This window comes from Belonocnema kinseyi, chromosome 1 (assembly GCF_010883055.1).
Source record: "Belonocnema kinseyi isolate 2016_QV_RU_SX_M_011 chromosome 1, B_treatae_v1, whole genome shotgun sequence".
NCBI lineage: Eukaryota > Metazoa > Arthropoda > Insecta > Hymenoptera > Cynipidae > Belonocnema > Belonocnema kinseyi.
The window spans coordinates 11,104,826-11,116,715 of NC_046657.1; positions in this window are offsets into that span (position 1 = coordinate 11,104,826).

An 11,890-nucleotide genomic window follows, 5' to 3' on the forward strand; every position below is an offset into this window, starting at 1 on the left:
TTTGCCCATCATTTTTTTTCGTGCTTTTTGTCGTTTTTCCACACAGGATTAATTGTTATTTTTTATGTTATTTTTACGATTAAAATTAAAACTATACTTCTTAATAAAAAGTGATTTCGACCAAGTTTCTGGAAGTGTTTTAGGTGAACAATTTTTGTTCACTAATTTTTTTCTTAGCTTATATCGTTTTTTCAAACATTTAATTTGCTTATTTTGAATGCTATTATTCTCGATTAAAACAAAAAATACGCATCCGATTAAAAACACCCAAACCCATCAACCTCAAGCGCTGCAAAAACCCCAAACCCACACGTCTCAAACCCTTACACCACAAATCCACCAACCTCTAGCTCTGCACAAATCCTAAACATGCAAACCCAGAACCCACACACTTCAAATCCCCAAATCTACCCCAAATCTACACAACCCAAACTTACGAACTTCAAGCCCATGAAATCCAAACCTGCACACTTCAACCCCACACACCCAAAACCGATCAACCCCAAACCATTGAACCAAACCTCAAACCTAAACACTGCATACTCACATACCTAAACCAACATACCCTAAATCTATAAACCCCAAAGCTCAAAACCTACAAACCCCAACCCTAAATTAATACACCACAAACCCTAAGCTTAAGGCCACAAGTATCAAGCCCAAAAATCGTGGGTCTGTGGGTTTGGGGTGCATAGGCTCAAGGTTAGTGGGCTTTAGATGTGTTGGTTTAGGGTTATGGGTTTAAGGCGTGTGGAATTGGACCGAGTGGGTGTAGAGTAGATGGGTTTAGGATATGTAGATCTGGGTTTTGTGGTTTTGGGGTTTGGGGTATGTGGGTTTGGGATTAGATGGGTGTGAGCTTGGGATTTGTGAAGAGCTTGAAGTTGGTGGTTTTGGGGTGTAATGTTTTGGGGTATGTAGATTTGTGGGTTTTGAAGAGCTTGAGGTTGGTGGGCTTGGGGTAAACGGGTTCGAGGTATGCGGGTTTGGGGTATGTGGGTTTAGGGTTTGTGGTTTCGAAGTGGTTGGGCTTGGGGCTTGTGGATTTGAAGTAGGTGGGTTTGGCGTTTGTACGTTTGGAGCGTGTGGGTTCGGGATTTGTGAGTTTGAGGCTTATGAGCTTGTGGCTTCTAAACTTGGGGTTTATAGATTTGTGGTTCGTATACTTAGGGTTTGTGAGCTGAGGGTATGTGAGCTTGGGGTTTGTAGGCTTGGGATTAATGGCCTTGAGTTTTCTGAGTTCAGCGACCCAAAAAGGATATAGTACATCTATGCAGGTCCCAGTCACACTCCAAAAATCTTGTGGTCCTGTGTTATAGCTGAAAATTCATCTTTCTACATGAAAATGTAAAGAGTTTTCTAAAACATTGCTTCTTTTTTTTAGAATTAATTTTCTTCACTGGAAATTTGAAAACATGAATTAAAAAAAAAAAGAAATGCAAAGAAATGTTTGGTTTACAATTAATTTTCTTCACTCAAGATTTGAAATTTTTAATATTTCGAAGCGTCCTAACGGTAGGGTGCCGACGCACGCGACATGACTTGACGGTACTTAACCAAAAATAAAAGCAATAAAAAACTAACCGAGAAGTTAGCGCTAGAAAGTCTTGCTCGCGTAATTGCGCAAGATAAGCTAGAAGTCGGCCAAAACTAAAAGGTGCTCACTCGCTTCATCAAATAATGAAAGTTCTATCTCGGGCGAGCAAAGCATGAAGGTTGCCACTTCTCGTGTTTGGATTATAAGCGAGAAGTGGCACCTTCATACTTTACTCGCCCGAGATAGCGCTTTAATGTTTTCATGGAGCGAGCGAGCATCTTCTAGTTTTGGCCAACTTCTAGCTCCATCTTGTTCGATTCCGCGATCTAAAACTTTCTAGTTCTTGCTTCTAGGTTAGCTTTTTATTGTTTATATTTTTGGTTAAGTATCACCTAGTCGATCGCGTGCGTTGGCATCCTATCGTTAGGACGCCTCGATTTGTTTAAAAAATAAATTACCTTGCTTAAAATTAATGTATTTTGTTAATAACTCGATTGATTGTCCGTTAAAAAATAATATTTTTACATGAAAATTAACGTTTTTAACTGAATATTCCACTATGTTATCTCTATAAGAAATACATATCTTTTTATTTAATATAGGTAAAATAGAAAAAATAAATACGAACTCAAAGTGGTGAATTAAACTTTTCTTTCATTTATACTTTATTACTAAAATCTACACAATTTTTATTCATTTACATTTATATAAATTTACCTTGCTAAGTATAAACTAACGTTTTGAGCCGCATTTCAGGAGGAACGCTTACATTTATTTGAACTGTTGTCTAAGGGAAAGTAAAGCTGCAGATAACCTTTTTCATGTACAAGCGGTTAACGAAAGTCGGGTTCAGATGAAGACATTACAGATCATCAAGTGTCCATACCTACCCTTCGTCGTGCGTGACAGTCGAAAATAGTTAAACGGAGTAAAAAACACGACTAATCGTAAGTTACGACAAGTCGCCCATCCAAACGCTAACCGCGTCCGTCCTTGCTTAACGTTCGAGACTTGATAAGTAGAGAAATACTCAAAAATTAGAACTAATTACCTTACGCATGGTTTGAATTTTTTTTCAATTGAAATAGGGCATTGTTATTATTATTTTCAGGTGAAATTACACATCGAACAATTTAAGAAAATATGGCATAAGGACAATAACTCATTAAGTGACATGCGACTAGTGAGTGACACCCTGGATTAATTTCTTTATTTATTAAAAGGTTTAGTAGAAATCAAACTATAAATGAAGTTTTAGTAAAAATTAGCATGTTTTAATATTAAATTTTATATAAATATGTTCGGGAAATAATTTTCAAAGTAGTTTAATGCAGGTCTCCCTAGCGCTTCCACTCGTATGAAAAACATAAAACAGTGAAAAGCTGAATCTTGAACTATTGAAAGCTAATAGTGTCACTAACTGGGGCCTTCAGCTTACAACTTTCAACACAGGAATAAACAATTAATATGCACTTTCAAAGTCAAAAACTCAAACATTGAAGAAAATTATATAAAGTTATGAGAGTAAAAATATACAAAGCGACCATTATTGTAATAATATGGCCTGGTAAGCAGAGAACGTATTACTGATAACAAAATCATGAATCATTGACTTCTTCTCAATAGAAGTGCCCGCTTAAAAGTTCATGAATTGCTTGGGAAGGATCTTCAGTTTGATGATATGGAAACTGGTAGTTGTCAGGACTGTTGGGCCTATTTTGATGATGTTGGTCAGGAATGGGAGGATTTGTGTGGCCACTTTGATCATATTGGTTATTATTGGGATGATTTGTTGCTCCACTGTGAGGATCGGGTTGATTATAATGGGGAGGAACTCTGTTTTCAACCGAATGAGCTGGAGTCCCAAAATGAACTGGGACTGGGATTCCAACGGCAGGCTGTAATGGCCCATATAAGGGGATCGGAACATGATTTTCGTTCCCAATCCTGATAGGACTCTCGTGCGCATTCTGGGTAGGACTTCCGTGATTACTACTGATAGAGCTTGCTTCACTTTCTGGAGGATGAGAACCCGCAGTAATGTAACTATTCCGAATACGGGCTGCACGAATCTGTGATCTGTGGATGAGCTCAAAGAATCTATTATGTGCTAGCACCTCCCCACTTATTGGTTCAGGATTCGTAGCATGTAGGTCATTTACAATGGGTATCTGAACTTTTCCTGCATGCACTCCAAAGGCCGGTAAATAAGCCAGAATTGGGCACAACTTAAAATGTGGACCTATTTTTTGGGCAACTCCAATGACGTAGTGATGATTCACATCCATTGCTACATACCAATTTCCTGTTGGTAGAAATCGAATTATATTTTGCTCGTAATAACTTTTGTACATATCAGCAGTAACTTCTAAACGAGGAGCGCTTGCGCAGCAAGAATTTCCAGAGGATATTTCTGTAAAGATAAATATTATAAATAGCAAGTTAATTTTGTTTTGACTATTAAATTAATTGACTAAGTAGTTATATCGAGTCTATTTTGAATCAGAGAATTCATCAGACTTCAAGTCGAAGAATCTCTCAACGAGAAAATATTTCGTTATTTTTTGACAAAAGCAGGTGACAAGTATTGTTCCCAATTGAGAAAACCAATTCTTTCTTATGACGAGTATTTGAATTTTGAATTATATTAAAAAAATACATTTCTGATTATGATCAGTTTTGCCGCTTTCTCTTTCAAAGTGCTTCAAAAAATTAAAAAAATTTGACGATTTGTTTAAAAATATGAAAGGTAGATTAAAAAAAGGACACACTTATTTTTTGCCAATTTCTAGTGTTCACACACAATTTTGTAGCTCTAAACGAAGTTCACAAAATCTCTTGGCTTAAAAAATGCTTTAAATTAAAAAATATCGGTTCAGTGTTACACGGTATAAGCGGCGGAATTTTGTGTGCCTACAAATATTATTTTCTAAATTATGACGAAAGCAATTTAAGATATTAGAAACAAGCATTGTCTATTTTTTGCATACATTTTTTAGGTTTACTAACTTTTATCTTGAAATTGATTGTACCTTTCGTTATTTCAGTGAAAAATTCGAAAAGTTAATTTCATAAAAAGACAGTTCATCTGGTCACAAAAATTATTTATGCCACAGAAAAGTCACATCATGGATTTCTTATAGTAGAAGGTGAAATTCAACAAAAAATTGGTCAAAAGTATAAGTATCTGAGGACACGCGAATGCTGTTTCTCGCGCTTCGTGCTGGATAATATATTTAACTTGTGCTGCGCGCTCGGTCTTTGTGCACAGACTTTTAAAAACTAAAGGTCAAAGCATCGACAATAATAATTTGGTGATTGTGAATTCTCTTTCATTAAAGCTCCTTCGACTTGAACGAAAACATTCTCATCACGTAAATCGTATTTCGCACTCGAGTTTAATCCTGAAATTGGATAGCATTCCTATTAATGTATATTATTATAATTTATAACATGCATTTGTATTAAAACATACGTAGTTTCATTGTCTCGTTGAAAAAAATTGTTATTAAACATTTTATTGCAACATTTGTGACTTTTCTATAAACTGAATGTGCTCATTTTTTATGTTATTTTTATGATTTAAACTTTACACCTACGGTCTACTGAGCCGCCTTACCGTTTTTCTACTTCTAAATTACGTAATAATTGACTAAAAGAGTCTCTCAAAGCGTCTACGGTGGAGAGCCTAGTTACAATAATAGACCCACGAAACTTCGATTAATGAAGGCGGTTGGGGAGGGGTAATTTCAATCGAGAGTCATAGCTGGTTGGTGTTTTATGATGAGACCACCAACCTTCTACAGCGTTGTGTAGGACCAAAAATGTTCTTTCTTGACTTTTTTTCATATCGTGCGTTATTTAGTTTCAAATGTTAATTGCGTGCGTTTTTTGGACTTTTGTAAATGCTATAACTCTGGTATTTTTGGTTTTATGAAAAAAAGTCATTTAGGTAAATTACTCGAATTTTTGAATTCTAAGAATATCCGTACAGAGAATATTTTAATTTGGAAAAAAGTGGTCTCAAATATATGCAAAATGCGCTCACTTTTTAGATTTTTATAAAAAATGGCTGGCTAACGAACTTTACCTTTAGTTTAGGATACTAAAAGAGTGTACCAAAAGCGAATCTAATAGACTAATTTTGTTTAAAGTTATTGTGCTCACAGACAGGCATACAGATAGACACATTCATAGAAAACTGTTTTTCAGATTGAGGGGGTCTCAAAACGTGAATATTTGACAAAACCTGGGAGCAGAAGGGGTCAAATTTTATACAAATCTAATACCTTCTCTGACGAGAATGTAAAAATGATTTAATTTGTCATCAATAATTTTTTGATAGTTCTGTTTTTGGTTTTATTCGTGAAAAACAGCATTAAAAACATTTTAAAATTTTAATTTTTTGAAACCCCACATACAAGACTAAGAAGAAATTAAAAGACAAAAGTTGTGATGAGAATGTGCCCATGCAGCGGGCATATTTTTTTTCTGTTAATTATGTTTTTTTATGATTAAAACCAAAACTACGCATCCATTCGAAAAGTAATTCATATAACAGTTTGAGGTGGGTTCCAAACCACCAAGAGCAACAGCTTTAAGTACTTAGAGAATCTTTTTCTCTAGAGGTACTGGTCCCACGACTCTACGCAGATGAAAAACTCCCTTGCTAGGCTAGTGTTCACCACATGGGCCGCCGAGGCTCTTGTAGAGTGCGAGGCGGGAATCGAACCCGCAAGCCGTCGAAGTGGGTCCAAAGCCTACGCTTTAACCCTACGACCATCGTTCCCTTCTTATTATGATAATCTTCTAGGGCTATGAAAAACCGTACAGAGAAATTTTGAATTTTGAAAAAAGTGGTCTCAAAAATATTCAAAATGCACTCACTTTTGGACTTTTTATCCAAAATGACTGGCTTACAAACTTTGTCTTTAGTTTAGGACAGAAAAAGAGTATCATATTTTACACAAATCTAATACCTTCTCTGATGAGAAATTTAAAAATAAAAAATCTAATTTTTAAAAATGTTCTTTTTAATTAGGGAAATAAAATAAAAATCAGTCAAGGAAAAGATCGAAAAACAAATGAATAGTGTTCAACATTTTTCGGTACCAATCATTAGTTTTTGGTAAAATCAACATAAAATTAAAATTACGCTGATTTTGTATGGGTTTGGTCGAAAAATGAAACAGTTTAAGAGCGACACTATAGTTATCCATAAATAAACTAAATAAAAAACAAAACTACCTTACAAAACAATCATTAGAAAAAAATGTATTTGTTATAAAAATTTCTTAATATAATTCTTAGTCCTTTTGACCCAATTCATGAAAAATCAAAGTGAATTTCATCTTTGGTCTTTTTACAGTCTCAGTATTTATCATTGACAAAGTATTAGAATTGTCCAAAATTTGACACCACCGTTTTCAACCGTTCGTCCTTAAATACGATCACTCTCGCAAAAATGAACGGATCAAATCGATATTCGGCACAGTTTTTGTGGGCCGTAAAAAAGGACGAGTTTGTTATCCCGCCATTATAGATAAAAATTCAAAAAGTGATTTCATTTTGAAAATTTTAAAAACTATTTTTTTTCTCAATTGGAAAATTATATGCACGGGTACTTATGGTATTGAGAAAGAAGAACAATTTATCTCAATGACTCTTTTCTGTGAGAAGAAACGTTTCAGATTTATAGTATTTTCAAAATTTTAATGATCAATCGAAAATCCAAATCTTAAGCCAAACAACGCACGATATGAAAAAAAATGAAAAGGAGAAAAAAAATGTTTGTTAAAAGCCCTGAAAGATTATTATAACATTTTTTTGATTTTCTTGGGAAATCGAAAATTCAAATTTTTATTCGACAAAAAATAATCAAAAATAAAAAAAAAATCCGTTTTGCAGTCAAACTATGCAGGATACGATAAAAGATGAATTTAAAAAAATTGTAATTCCAAAAAATATGTACTAATTCGTTAATAATCACTTCTTGATCGGACGAGTACTTTCTATTTAATGCATGAAAAATTACATTAAATTTAAAAAAATAAAAAATTTGTGGAAAAACGGGACAAGTTGCGAAAAAAAATGATTGACAAAAATTCCTTACTCGAAAAAGAGCTACAAATTTGTTATAAATGACCATTTTGATAGGTCACGTAGTTTTTATTTTGATGTTAAAAATGACATTAAAAATAAAAAATAAAATTTAGTGGTTTTTCTTCTCCTAAATTTTTTTCATATCATGCTTTGTTTGTCTTAAAATGTTCATTCTAATTGTTTTTTTTAATGTTCTAATTATTATAATTTTCTTTTTATAGAAAAGAGTCACAAGGATAAATTGAATAACCGTATATAGAATTTTTTAATCTTGAAGAAATGTGGTTTTCAAAATTTTGAAAATGCACTCACTTTTTGAATTTTCATCCAAAATAGCAAAACTGACTACAGACTACATATAAACAGACAGGTACCTTTGTGAAAATCGTTTTTTCTGATTCAGGGGGTTTCAAAACGTGGAGATTTGATGCAAATCCACCAAGTGAAATTTGACATAAAACCAATACCTTGTCATCAGGATAAGAATGTAATAAAAAAATTAAGTTTATTGAAAAACGACACAAAGTTTAAAGAAATGTTAACTAATATAATAATGGCTCGTGGTATCTTCACTTTTCCCTTTTATAAGTTTCGTTTACGCAATTGAAAATAACAATTTTTTGATTTTGAAAGGCATAAGTAACAGTTTTGGAATTGATAATTTTTAAAATATTTGAATTTGCTTAAAATAATTAAGATTTTTAAGGACTTGAGTGTACAAAATTTTTATTAACACGATTTGTGGAGACACAAATTTCGTTCAGTTCTAGATATGTGCATCATCAACATTTAGTATTATAGATTAACATATTTGTAATAACCGACCAATTTTTCATTTTCCTTGACTGTTTCAAATTTTTTTTCAGGAATCAAAACCTAGGATATCAATAATGTTAAAATAAAAAATAAAACTTTTTCCAAATATATTTTAAACACTTTTACTGATAACAATCGTACATAATTATAAGGAATAACTCACAGATTATCTCAAACGTATGTAAAATAAATGAATTTTCAGGAAAATAGGCGAGCTGGAAAATCCAAAAGATAAATTTCCATAAAAAAAATATAAAACTATATTTTCAGTTCAAATAAGTTATTTTCCACCAAGGAAGAGAAAATTTTCAAAAAATTGTTCAATTTTCAAGCAAAGTCATTAATCTTCCATTAAATCTTAAATCTGAATGAAAAGTGTAGTAGTTAATATTTCCAAACTAAAAATATTTAAATTTTCGATTTGAAATAGATAGGTGACTATCATTTCGAGCCTATTACAATCTAAAAATCGAACCAATTTTCTTAGATTGGCCGATCAAACTGAAGTCCAATTCTTTTGCTGCGTGAACTGGTTTGACTTCGCAAAATGAAATAAAATTAGCGATGAGAAAAAAGAAAAAAAGTTTTACAAATAATTAATTAGGGCGGTTTTATTCACGTGTTTTCCTTAAGGGTATACAGTTTGTAGGCCCAGTGTGCTTAGCTCAGTTTTAAATCTTTTCATTGTTTGTTCCCTTCTTTAGCGATTACATTCAATCATCAAAAATTTTACAATTATTTTCATAGCATGACGTACCATTCTTACTAACGGATTTTCTGTCTTATGGCGTAATATGTGTTTATGCGAATGAACAAACATGATAAACGACAAATGACAATGACAAAGTATATTAGAATATTGTCACATTTCAAACGATGATTTAAGATACACGGACTTTGTTGATAAACCGTTACATCTTATAACCTTCCAGTTGGTAAATACCTTATTATGGTGAACTTTTTACATTCTCATCAGAGAAGGTATTAGATTTGTGTAAAATTTGTTTCCTACAGTTTTTGTCAAATGTCTACGTTTTGAAACCCCCTGAATTCGAAAAACAGGTTTTCACGCATGTGTCTCTCTGTCAGTCTGTCTGTCCGTAAATGTTTTTTTTGTTAGCACGATAACTTTCGAAAGAATTGGCTGATTGGATTTTCCTTTGGTAAATTCTTTTACTATCTTAAAATAAAGGTCAAGTTCGCTAGACAGCCATTTTGGATAAAACTTCAAAAAGTCAGCACATTTTGAATATTTTTGAAACCACTTTTTTTTTAAATTCGAAAATTTTCTCCACGAATATTCATGGTACTCGAAAAAATAAACAATTTATTCTTACGACTTCTTTTGATAAAAGCAAAATTTACCAGAGTTATAGAATTTTACAATATTCCAAAAAACAAAGCAAAATTAACATTTTAAGCCAAATGAAGCACGATAGGAAAAAAAGTAAGGAAAAAAATGTTAATGCCCGACAAGATTATTCTGACAACTTTTATAATTCTTTTGAAAAATCGAAAATTTAAATATAGGCAGCATAAAAAAATGATGGAAAATCGAAAATTAAATTTTTTCATTCAACTGTCCGACAGTATTTCCAAGTTTCTCAATTATATAAATGTGTTTTGCAAAAACAAAAATGCTATTGTTCACGATTAAAACAAAAAAAAACAGAACTACCAAAACATTATTCATTTTAACATTCCATCACAGAATGTATTAGATTTGTGTAAAATCCCCCCTCCCCTCAGTTTTTGTAAAATTTTCTACGTTTTTAAATTTGCCTCAATCCGCAAAATAGGTTTTTACGAATGGGTCTGTCAGTCTGTCTGTTTGTCAATCTGTCTGTCCGTGAATGTTTTTTTTTGTTAGCACGATAACTTTCGAAAGAATTGGCTGATTGGATTTTCTTTTGGTAAATTCTTTTACTATCTTAAAATGAAGGTCAAGTTCGCTAGACAGCTATTTGGATAAAACTTCAAAAAGTGAGCACATTTTGAATATTTTTGAGACAACTTGGGACACATTGGGGCACATAAGGGCACATTGGGAAGAAAAATGACTTGTTTGGTTCAGATAATAAGATTTCTAAGAGAGTTGTCCAGCTTGACTTTTGAATTAGGTTTTCAATTTTTTTATAAATAAACAAATATGACGAAAAAATGGTGTTTTTTCTATTTGACGTTCCCAGTGCTCATCAATAAACGGAAAATGGTTTAAGTCGCTCAAGTTGTATGAAAGAGCATTAGCTAAAGATATTTCGATATTAGACAATATACAGAAAAAAATTGTAATCAACAAATTTTTTCTACGATTTTCCATAAATAAACGTTTCTTCAAGTTACGTTGCAAGAAATTGGAATCGAAAAAATATTATATAATAAAATTTCTCTTCTGATTATCAGTGTTTATATTATAATCAAATGTAATGCACAAATGCAGTAATCAGGAATTTTTATAAAGAAATATTCGTTTTTTTATGCCAATTTTGTTCAGTTAGGAAATTTATGATAATCTTAGAAAAATTCATTATTTGTTGATTAATTTTATGATTTTTTAAACAAATTTAATAAAGAAATGCATTATTTGGGCGTTTATCGACAGAAAAATTCGTTTTTTTTTCAATAGCAGTCTTTTCAGTTGGGAATTCCATGACAATTTTAGCAAAATTCCTTGTTTTTCATTAATTTTATGATTTTTTTAAAACAAATGCATTATTCGGGCATCTGTGGACGGAAAAATTCGTTTTTTTCTATTTCATTCTTTTTATTAGGAAGTTCATGATCATTTCAGCGAAATTCATAATTGGTTGATAATTTTGATATTGTTTTAAAAACAAATTTAATAAACAAATGCATTATTCGTGCATCTGTCGATGGAAAATTTCACTTCTTCGATATCTTAATTAAAACTGTTGACATAGAAAAAACGAACTTTTCTCTGGACAAATGCCCCATGAATGCATTTTTTCATCAAATTTGTTAAAATAAATAATAAAATTTATCAACTTACTATAAATGTTGCTGAAATTCTTATCAAGTTTCATCTAAAAAGACTGGCATTGAAAAACCAAAAATTTTCTGTCGTCAAATGCCCGAATAATGCATTTGTTTATTACATTTATTTAATTAAAGATAATAATATTTATAAACAAATTATGAACTTTATTAAAAATATCATAAGGATGCGATTTAAAATAATGTACATCGAAAAAAACGAATTTTTCTCTGGAAAAATGCCTGATTACTACATTCGTTCCTAAAATTTGTTTATAATATAAAGAATTAATCATAAGAGAAACTTTTTTCTTATCATATAGTTTCTATTCAAATTTATTACAATATACGAGGGTGGATTGATAAGTTTCCGGCCTGACCAAGAGATGGCGCCACTAGGCCTACCTTGAGGTGGCGTTCTATAGTACCATCCTTAGATAG